Below are 10,696 nucleotides of genomic sequence, written 5' to 3'. Positions count from 1 at the left end.
TATTGTAATGGTATTGGATAAACATAAAATAAGACTCCACTTGCATTAGCTTTGATTTTGTTCAGATTTAGTGTGTTAATCTGCATGGACTAAGATTATTTTGAAGTCTGCTGACATGGGCTTTTCCAGTTGATTGTCTTTTCTTTTTCATTCACCTAGTAATTTGACATAAATGCTGCTCGCTGCTGCAGCATTTATTTAAACGGAAACATGATTCTATCTTTTCATCTTCCAGTGTTCTTTCGCTGTGGTTAATAATAAAATGTGGTTTTAAAAATTGCCTGCGGTCATGAGAGCAAGTCAGTGACCTCCTGCTGTTAGTGCTGCGAACATCACCAACATGTTAGGACTTTTTAAACCCCGTCTGCACTGGAAGCAGTCATTGCAGATCATTTATGGTTTGATTTTAATGTATCTGCAGGAATATGAAAGTGAAATGACGATGAAAACAGAGATGAAATACAATGATCAAAAGAGATGGATCTGGATCGAGGGGGTTGCTGCAACACACAATATTTGATGAGCCCCCCCTAGGCCAAAGGCCACACATACAAGCCAGGAAAGGAGTGTGGGCCAATGCAGTAAGATGTACAAGGTAAACTTTCACTGGCCATCTGAAGCACTTGGAGAAATCCCAGTGGCCACATGTGTACAAATGCAAAATTCAACAGTTACAGCAAAAACAATGTGAGGCAGCTTTATATTCCCCCAGAATTGTTAGGGCCTTCATTCAATTATAATAAAAATGTATAAAGTCAGAGCAAACCACAAGGAGAGAAGTCTTTGCAGACTTCCCACACTCTCCACCTGAACACACTGACTTCATTTGTTCCTGACGGAGCGACTGTGTTTGAGAGCTCTCAACTTCAACTGCTCAACATCATTTTCAGTTTTTTGTCATCGCTCCGACTCTTCAGCTTGTTCTGTAGTGAGATACGGCAACACGTTCCTCATGGAGCTCATGGAAGGCGTGTACAGACCCATCAGGGTGCTGCTCAGCGCACCCATATATCAGCGAGCTCTGCAGCTCTGCTGGAACATCAGTTCTTACAAGGCTCCGACTGCACTGGTGGCTGAGCTGATCGGGCTGCAGCGGGAGAACAGGATCCCACCTGAGGTGACTGTGGAGGATCTGACGGAGCATGCTCCAACATATCAGCTTCTCCTGCTCCACCAGGGACAACCTGGTGATGTCTATCAGCTCCAAGGTGAGACAGACTCACACTGACGTGAACTACGGTCGGTACGAAGCAGAGGAAGAGCCAGAGCTCAGCTTACAACCAACTTCTGCCGTGGCTCCACTTCCCCCAGTTCTTCAGACCCACCCCATCAACGTGCTGTCATCACTGCAGTGCAGGATGACGTGAGCACCAGCCAGGGTGACACAGAGCAGCAGGAAGAGGTGGAGAAAACCTCCAACACCACAACAGAACGACGTGTTCTCGACTGGCTTCAAAAAACAGTCCAGTGTGCTCGAGGAAGACATTCGTTTTGAGTCTTTATCACTTTGGTTTTTGTTTGTTTAATTTTTTCATTGTTATTTCACTATAATTTCATTCATTTTCTCATTATTATTTCAGTATTATTTCATTCATTGTTTCCAAAAATATAAATAATAAATTCATTGTTTCATTGCATAAAGGTTTGTTGCATGAGTTCATCTAGTATTAAGAAAGTAAATCCGCCAACATGTCTCATAGAGTTTTCTTCTGCTAATGAATAACAGGATGTGTGGAGGATAATGTCGGTCAGAGTGTCGACCACATGTATTTATCACACAGTAAACAGCTGAATAGATTCTGTTTTATAAAATGCAATATAATAACAGAAACTCATGATGTAGTTCTATCAGAGCAGATGTAATGACTCCTTTAAAGAATAATCTTTTTAAAACTTTTATCATAAGGTCCGTAAATAGAAAATATTCCACATATGATATTTAACTTTAAATTTATCTTCCAGAATATCACATTAAAAAGAGAGCATAATGTAGGGCAGCTCTTTCCCATCCTTTGGATTATACTGGAGATTTGTGGACGGCTAGCGCCTGTCAGGATAGCAGCTGATTCATGTAATTTGCTAAAAGGCCAAATGGGTTTAATCCTCTATCTAAAAGCAAGTTTTATTAAAATATTAGAGTTTTGAATCCTTGAATAAAGTATGCTGTTACAACTTGGCAGTTTTGAAAGTCATTTCATAGTCATGGCCATTTTCAATAAGAATGAGATCTTAAGAGGAGGCTTTACGGTGAAATGAAAACGACTAAATTAAATGTATTATAACTCCCAATGTGGCGTTCTTTTATTTTCATATAATCACTTTGGTCGTCCAGTCTCCACAGCTGTAGTTATAGCACTGTTCTTTCTCAAATACTAGGTCAAACATCATTAAAATATTATAAAATTTCTCTTTGGTACATGTGTTGCAGGCTCAGTTCTCAATTCATCACAGATGTTTTACTGCGAGGGTTATTCCCTTTGTGGATTTAGCTTCTCTCCCTCTATTCTCTCTGTAATTACAAAAAGCCTTAAATACACCCATGCATTAATCATTTTCTGTCAGCCATGCACCCATACTGTACAGTGAAGTGTGTCATGGCGCCGGTCCCAGCAGAGGATACACAGAAAAGTGGAAATGTGATCCTGCTGCTCTCTGAATGTGGGTTCAAGGTTGAACCTGTAGCTTACACTATGTTCGTCCACGTAGAATGAATGATTGCTTTAATGTACAATGCGGATAAAATACAGCAGTGGCATTTTAATTCAAGCTGCATAACAAAGCACAAAAGCTTTACTGAGAGACTTCCTGAGGAATCGTTATGGGGTTTATCACTCAGCTGTGTGTGACGCTTCTCCAAGGCGAGGAACACTTGGATGTGCAGCTCTGCAGGACCTCCTCTCCATTTCCTCTTCAAGAAGGTGCACAATCCCTGGTGTATCCCCCTACCCTTGGCCCTATACCATCACTGCTCCTCCGCCTCTCTTCAGAGACCTCTGTCTCATTCATAATTAATGGACGACGTATAAAAAGGTAAGGGAATGCCCCCCCAGAGAGCGAGCTTGAAAACAGACTTGAAGAGGTACATGTTGAAACAGAATGGTAATGTGAGAAAGGTTTAAAAAGAGAATTAGAGCATGGAGCTGCGTGAGCTAGGCTCTGATTAGATCAGCTTCCACTTTAAGAGGAGCTGGGGTGTTAATCAGAACGGAGGCAGGAAGGTCACCCGCCTAATTTGCTGTGAACAGAGAGTGAAAGGTCCCGCCCATCCTTTTGAGGTAAATGCTCACAAGTGGATGGACGATACTGTTTTAAGTACTGGTTCTGTGCAGAGAGGAGAGAGGAACGGCCTCTTCTGTAAAATAAATTCTCTCAGTATATAGCTAGTACTCATTTGCAAACAGCAAATGCATTTTACAAAGAAATTCAATGCTGCCTGGATTTTGGAAGTGTGGATACTGAACGTATCGGTGACATATTTCATTCATTTTCCAACAGTATCTTGGTTGTCCGTATTATGACACATAGTTAGGTTTTGTTGCTAGGCGACATCTAGTCGACAGGAGCAAAGGGAAAAGTGCGGTGACGTAGTATAAAGAGAGACAAAGACCACGTCAGGAGGAGGCTGTGGTGGAAGGATGAATATGACGCAGGAGAACGGCGTTCGATTCCCCTGTGAAAGTAGTTGTTACTACTGTAACCATGACGACAAAGATTGTGTTATATTAAGGAAGTACTTATTTTAAACCAAATCATGATCTTTTCCTAAACCTAACCAAGCCGTGACAGTTTAAGACCATGGTGAGGAAGGTTCCGTATGTGACTGTTGGTTCAGTCCATGTATTTATTATTGGAACCATGAAAATCAAGGTCTGGTATACACCTGCTGGTGTAGCGGCGCTATTTCAGGAGACTCCCGTGGGTCGTATCAGAGGAAAGAACGACCTGTGTGGTTGTTCAGGTTGTAGGACTTCTTCTACGTCAGTGAAGCTGAAATGAGCCAGTTCAGGCTGGGCTGCCTGAAGTCTGATGCTCACTTTAATCAAAGTGGTGTATCGAAGTATTGGATTGACTTTAAATATGTGAGGAACTTGTCAACATAGTCCATTGGGTGTGTGTGTGTATGCGTGTGTGTGTAGGTGTGTGTGTGTGTGTATGTTTTTCGGCCAAAGGTCATATGTGTGAAACGATGCTTCACTTACTAACACTATTGTTCTGTTGCATCAGTTTGTTCTGTCAGTTCCAACAGCCCCAACTCCCATCACAGTTAAACAATCTGACGTTCACTAATCACTTCATGTCAGTTCAACTTTCATTCATACATCTTTAATGAAACCCATCAATAGTTTTAAATCAGGGCTTGAGACTTCCAGTACTCGCAGCATGTAGCTTGTGAAATATAAACCTTGCACATATGTAAATCTACATTTTATGAGAGATGCTGTGTGTGTTGATTTTCTAATATATTCTAAGCATCCGTAAAATATTTGGAATAAATTAAGGTTATTTTCGCAGACTATTCTCCCTGGGTGAAACTCAGTTTTGGGGGTATTCTTTATATCTTTCAAGATTCATGCTGCAGCTCAACTCAGCCACACTCATTGACAATCCAAGCTTATATCGATGTGCTGCTGGTCACCCGCTATCATGTCATGATAAGGAGAGATTTTCTTCTCTGAGGCAGTTGATCCTGCTGGCCCTGACATGGTAAATTCCAACAGTGGCTCCTGCTGGGCCCTTGATCTAAGGGAGGAAGACCTATGATGACGGTGGATGAATTGGATGAATAGGACACTGTGGAGGACGAATGTAATATAGCAGACACCCAGACCGTCCTGTTACGCTGACAATTCCACGGCTTCATTCCTCAACACAAGAGAGACTGAAAACCTGGTGCTGCAACTTCACAGGTACTGTAACGTTAGCGTGGCTGCAATCAATATTTTTTAGAATAAGAATGTGTCAATGTGAAAATGAGATGAGATCCTACAAGCGTCTTAGTCTGACACCAAACTTGAGGAGTAGAAGAAGAAGGCGGCACGGTAAACAATCACAACAGGAGGAATGGCAAATTTCTGGAATCGTGACATCCCTAATGCTAACATGATGCTAAGTTTGCTAATGGGTCACCTACACCTGCGATGTGAATGGAAGATGGCACTAGGTAACGTTACCCAGTTGATAGTATTGAAAATAAATCTCATCCACCTACTACTTAGAATTTACCCCGATTCAAAAACCATTGCCATCAAATCCTCACTGTGTTTACATCATCTTGGAAAATATATTTAGTGATAGAAATGAATTGTATGTAAATTCCATTATCTTGCTCTCTTGAAGTTTCTTATTTTTTGAGACGTCACTTTTTCTCATAATCACTTATTTAGGCCAGTGTTTCTCCGCTTTAGGATAATGGGCCTCACATTACTGTTTCTCAGCTGTGAGAAGTGTCATTATTGTGGTTATTGTTACTGTGCAGACCAATTTTACATGAAAATGGAAGCTGACTATAAGCCGGTAGGGGAAAAAGACGTCCAGACCACTTTTATAGCCATTTTATTGCAAGGACACTGACACTGAATACTTTTCAATTTGAGAAAATAACAATTTCCTATTACAGAAATAAATGAAAGTCTCATGATTAACTTCCACCTGCAAAGCTCCAGCAGTGCCGACAGTTCTAGGAATCCATCAAAGACAGAGGATGAACGCTTCCTCCGTCTCATCTTACTGGGGGGAACAGTTGCATCCATCTCGCATTAATATCCTTCTTCTGTAGGGGAGGTAAAAGGAAAACACATCAGTTGGTGCGGTGTGGTCACTGCTAATGAAAGCGCACAAATAATGCCATCTGGCATCGTGGGGAGTGGAGGTGGAGATTTATTTAATGATTGTGAGCGGCTGTCGAGCTGACTGGCTCAAGTGTAACACATCAGACATGTGTGTAAATAGCATTTCCTCAGCTTGGGATTGAAATGCTGAGAATTAAAACAAAAAAACAAAAAAAAACAAAAAAAAAACAAGGCTCTGACGGCTGCAGAACATATAAATAAACACTCTCCTGCTCCCCTGTGGGAACTGAAGAAAAGATGAGTGACGATAGAAGGAGAATTGAAGGAGAAATTCATCTCGCTCTTCTATTTCCTGTCGCTGATTGAAGGAAGTAGAGACAACACATCACTCTGACCGGGAGACTGATGGACCGATTGTGACATCAGGAGGTCAGGTTTGGACTGACACAGCAAGGGCCCCCGTGCACTTCCTCGTCCACGTGCACGTGCACTGCGAAGCTCTTGGCTGCATCAGCAGGGAATAATTCTGTCGTGTAGATCAAAGAGGAATCAGTCATCGTATACCGTAAGAAGAATACACACGCTGCATATGAATGAAAAAGCCGAACAGGGTGGAGGAGTAGACGAGACAGATTAAAAGGAATTTCTGAGTGGACAAAGTCAGAGTTGGGTTGTGCTGTCACTGCAGAGGAGCCTCACCCACATCGTCGTGGCAACCATTTAGTGAACCCGCATTAATGTGTTGCTTTCTGAATACAAATTTAGACTTGGTTTGGAGTCTAAAGGAGATCAAACACAAGTTAGAGGAAAGGAAAACAGATTGAGCAGAGTAAACGTGTATTTATACACCTCAAACAAAGGAAGCAAAAATAGAGTGGCTACAAGAGACTAAAATAAGAACAGATTGTGAAGAAAAAAAAAAAAGCTTTGTTATGTAATATCAGACACATTATCCGCGGGCCAGAGATTATAAAAGAGTCAGAGGGATTAGTACACTTGGCACCCATATGGGAAAGGGCAGCGTGGCAGGACTGAATGCACAGAATCAGCTCATTGTAAAGACAGAGAGCTTTGTGGTGTAATAACATGGTGGGAAAGATGCATTCACATTTCTTTTTCCTCAAAGGGAAAAATCATTGAATGTTCAATAAAATGCCACAGTATGTGCAAACTGTGGGTGGATACAGGAAAACGTGGCCGCTGGAAATCCGTCTGCTGAACCATGTGGTAAAGCATCACATCAGACTCCTGCATGAAACAGTGGAAACAAAGGAGTGCAGGGAAATCTACATCTAATTTTTAGAAGGGGCCCAGGCACATGCTGTTTGGAAATCAAGTCAAGACCCAAGTCCACCCAGACAGAAAAAATAAAAAGCAACCACCAACTAGTCAACTAAAATTATAATATGTTTCCATCAATTCCCAAACCACAGAAATCCGTGATTTTAATCCATGTTAACACTCGGTGTCATTTGGTTGCCTGTCAGTGACATCACACCCTCTATGATCATATGTCACAATTGACTTTTATCCAGGCACATTTTTAAGATACACTGTTAACACCTTGGTCATTTTCTACTATCTATGTTTACCAGATGAAAGATTTTAGTCATCTTGGATATGAAGTTATCAGAGAAAAACGTTGAGTAAATATTAGACAGCTCAGCTCCCAGCTGCTGGACACGTCCTGAATCGCTGATTTTTAAAGTGTAACTCTTTTATTTGATGTTTCTAGCAGTTTGTTATGGAGAGGACACCTCTGTGGATAATTGCTGGTAAAAACCTCCTCAACATCTGGATCATAAGTTATCAGAGAAACAAATGCAACAAAAGTTAGCAGTCTCAGCTAGTCTCCCAGTCTCCCGACCTTTCCCTGATGCCTTATGTCCACCGTATAGCAAACTGCTTTATTCTTTTTACAGGTTATAATCAGCTGGTCCGTTTTGTTTTGTTTTGTTTTTTTTAGAAGAGGAGACCTCTGTGGATAGTTCAGCTCCAGATAAAAACCTCCTTAACAACTGACACAGAAGGAATCCAAACCAGCAGAGTTTAATAAACTCAACACTATGATCACGCTGTAGCCTACACTTTGTTGTTCCGAATTACTCATCTGTTGTCTATTTATTGTCCTATTTCAGTTACTGTGGGTGTGTGTGCCAACTGTAGTTTGTAGTAACATACAATGTACAATGTTTCACAATAAAAGCCCTGTTAAGAAATGAAGGGTTTCTGTCCACTGAGACACTAGATGGATTTTAATTCAAAACTGTTTTTTCCACATCATCTTTGTAGAAAAATTTAACCAATCATGCATATTAAACAGAGGGAATTAAAGCTGTTACCTGCTGCAGTTAAGGTTAATAAACACTCCAGTCACTTTTTGACTTGAAACTGAACTCAAGTGAAAATAAATTTGAACATACTAACTAAAATATGAGAAAATGTTACTGTGACTAGCTAACCATAATACACCAAGCACCCTTCAATTCACACTTTACATTATACTGCCATCTGGTCGAAGATACAGGACTCTAAAATGAAGAAGAGTTTTCTGCCATGAATAAACTGTCTCTTTGACACACTACAGAGACTCATCCGGATGAGTGCACACACACACATATAAGTATAGGTTGGGAAACAGGCATGGGCATGAATGTGTATGAGTGGGTGTTACCATGTGTGTATTTCATGCATTGAGTGTACACGTTTCTGTGTGGAATATGTAAAGGCTGTAAAACAAATCTATGAGGTTTGCACATATTTATGCGTAAAACTACATGTCTTAAATGGAGATGCTTGGTAGTTTGGTAAAACTTTGAACTCCTTGGATACTCCTGTGCAAAACTAATAAAAGTTAAGTTTCAGAACTTTCAGGAAAAACCGAGATAAGTCAGAGATAATAAAACAAGACTTCCCAAGACTGAGAGCGAACGCCACAACTGCTGTAATGGCTCAGTGAACCAAGGTTTGGACTTGAAAGTATGACTCACAGACAAGGTAGGTAGGTCAAAAGCAGAGTTTTTTTGTTTTTTTTTTGATTGTGTCAGAGAGACAGGCAGAAGTCAGCATTTTGTTGGCACTTAAAACAGGTATGTCCCCGAGGGACATAAAATAAAAAGGCAAAAGTCTGAGAAAGGCATGGTTCAAAAAACAGGACAAGCAGGAAACAGGCAAAAAGGTTCACATACTGCAGCTAGAGGGCTTAATAGATGAATGATCTGGCAAAGAGTAGGTGGAAACAGAAACCTTTTTCACAGAAGATATTCTGACATGTCATAGAACAAGAACAAGTAAAAAAACAAGTATATGACTGGACCAGGATGCATTTGCATTCAGTCTAGTTTCAGCTCTTAATCTGTTTTCCTCCCTCCTCCTCTGTGCTCACATATACAGTACATTAGTACAGCTGAATTCACAATAAAGCTGTAGCTGAAGCTAAACAGTGACTGAATGTGGCCAATTAAGACAACATGTCAACCTCCAAGCCATTTCCGAGCTGCTGCGCTGCACTATTTAAAATCCTTATATTTGTAAAATGATCAGAGCGAGAAAGATAGAAGCTCAAGTGTGTCTGTGGAGGGAAAGTCTGACCTCGTGGGGGAAATACTGACGACTCGCTTCTACAAAAACTAGCTAAGGTTTGTCAAAATAAAATCGTTATATTTGTCTCAAAGTGCTTTTTGAGAAAAAAAAAAAAGAAGAGAGCATTGACCTATAGGAAAGCTCTAACACTTGGCCGGCTGACTGATGGTGTAACTTGATCACTCGGTCAGTCAGTCAGGGTTGTCGGCTGTAAGCTGTTCCAGCCAAAAATAACAAAAAGGAAGATGGCTAAATTCTATGTAGTCGCTACAAGGTCCTTGCTAATACTAGCTTACTGTCACATTGTCATTTCCTGGAACAAATGAACAGAACAGAGCCGTGATTATTGTTATTAAAAACACTTTGCCCACTCTAAGTGCATTTCTATTTTCCATTGACCTTTTGAAAGTATGTTTTAAATTTCCATACAATGTTGGAAATTCATAAAGACAGTTAAATTATCAAGAGTTTTTACATTTGCATGATATGGAAAATTTGGTGTGTCAAAGTGCAGTGGAAACCGGCTCCACTCCACTGAGGAAAACCTCAGATCTGTACAAGCTAATGAGGAAAAACTATAAAACAAAATAAATGTCCCATTACCGTCATGTTTTTGCACATAATGGCATCTGCTCTACTCTTTATTTGCATTATGTGAATTCATTTAAAATGAATTGATTCTGCTTTTAAATGTTTTAAAAGCAGAATGATAATTAAAAACATTTTAAAAAAACAAACTCCTTTCATTGTTTTTTTTTTTGTTTAGATTTATTTTTGGTATTTCTGTTTTGTTCTGTTTTTCCCATCAATGAGCCGGATAGGAAGTTTTTAATGTTGTTGCGGACCGGACCACTTTGAAGACGGACCCCACCTTTACTTGTTTGCTGTCTCAGTCTGACTGCGCGCTTAAGGATCACATCCATGGTAAAAACTGGAGAATCAAAATGGATAGCTGGTCAGCAACAGGAAGAATTAATAGGAAAGAGAGTCGAGAGACAGATGGTGAATCGTCAAGTGATCTGTCCCCCGTCACACAGGTAAGAAAAAGTTGAGGCGTCTGTTTGAGTTATGTGATGAGGTGCGGGTGTTTTTTTCTGGACACAAAGTTTGAACTGGCACGTGGCTTCAGTTATTTCGAGTGGTTGGCTGCATTGGGTTACATGGCCGATATTTTCAGCCACTTAAATGGACTTAACTTAAATTTTACTATTTACTTACACTATCTACATTTTACATAGGCCCACACAACAACATAACTACATACCAAAGCCTATTATTCTATATAAGAATGGAGAGGCCTTTTCTTCGGGGTTCCTGCCGCCCCC

Source organism: Seriola lalandi, unplaced genomic scaffold, assembly GCF_002814215.2.
Source record: "Seriola lalandi dorsalis isolate HSWRI2012SDOR001 ecotype SW California unplaced genomic scaffold, Sedor1 jcf7180002054576, whole genome shotgun sequence".
Taxonomy (NCBI): domain Eukaryota; kingdom Metazoa; phylum Chordata; class Actinopteri; order Carangiformes; family Carangidae; genus Seriola; species Seriola lalandi.
The sequence above is the reverse complement of the archived record's forward strand: the minus strand, read 5'-3'. Positions refer to the sequence as shown.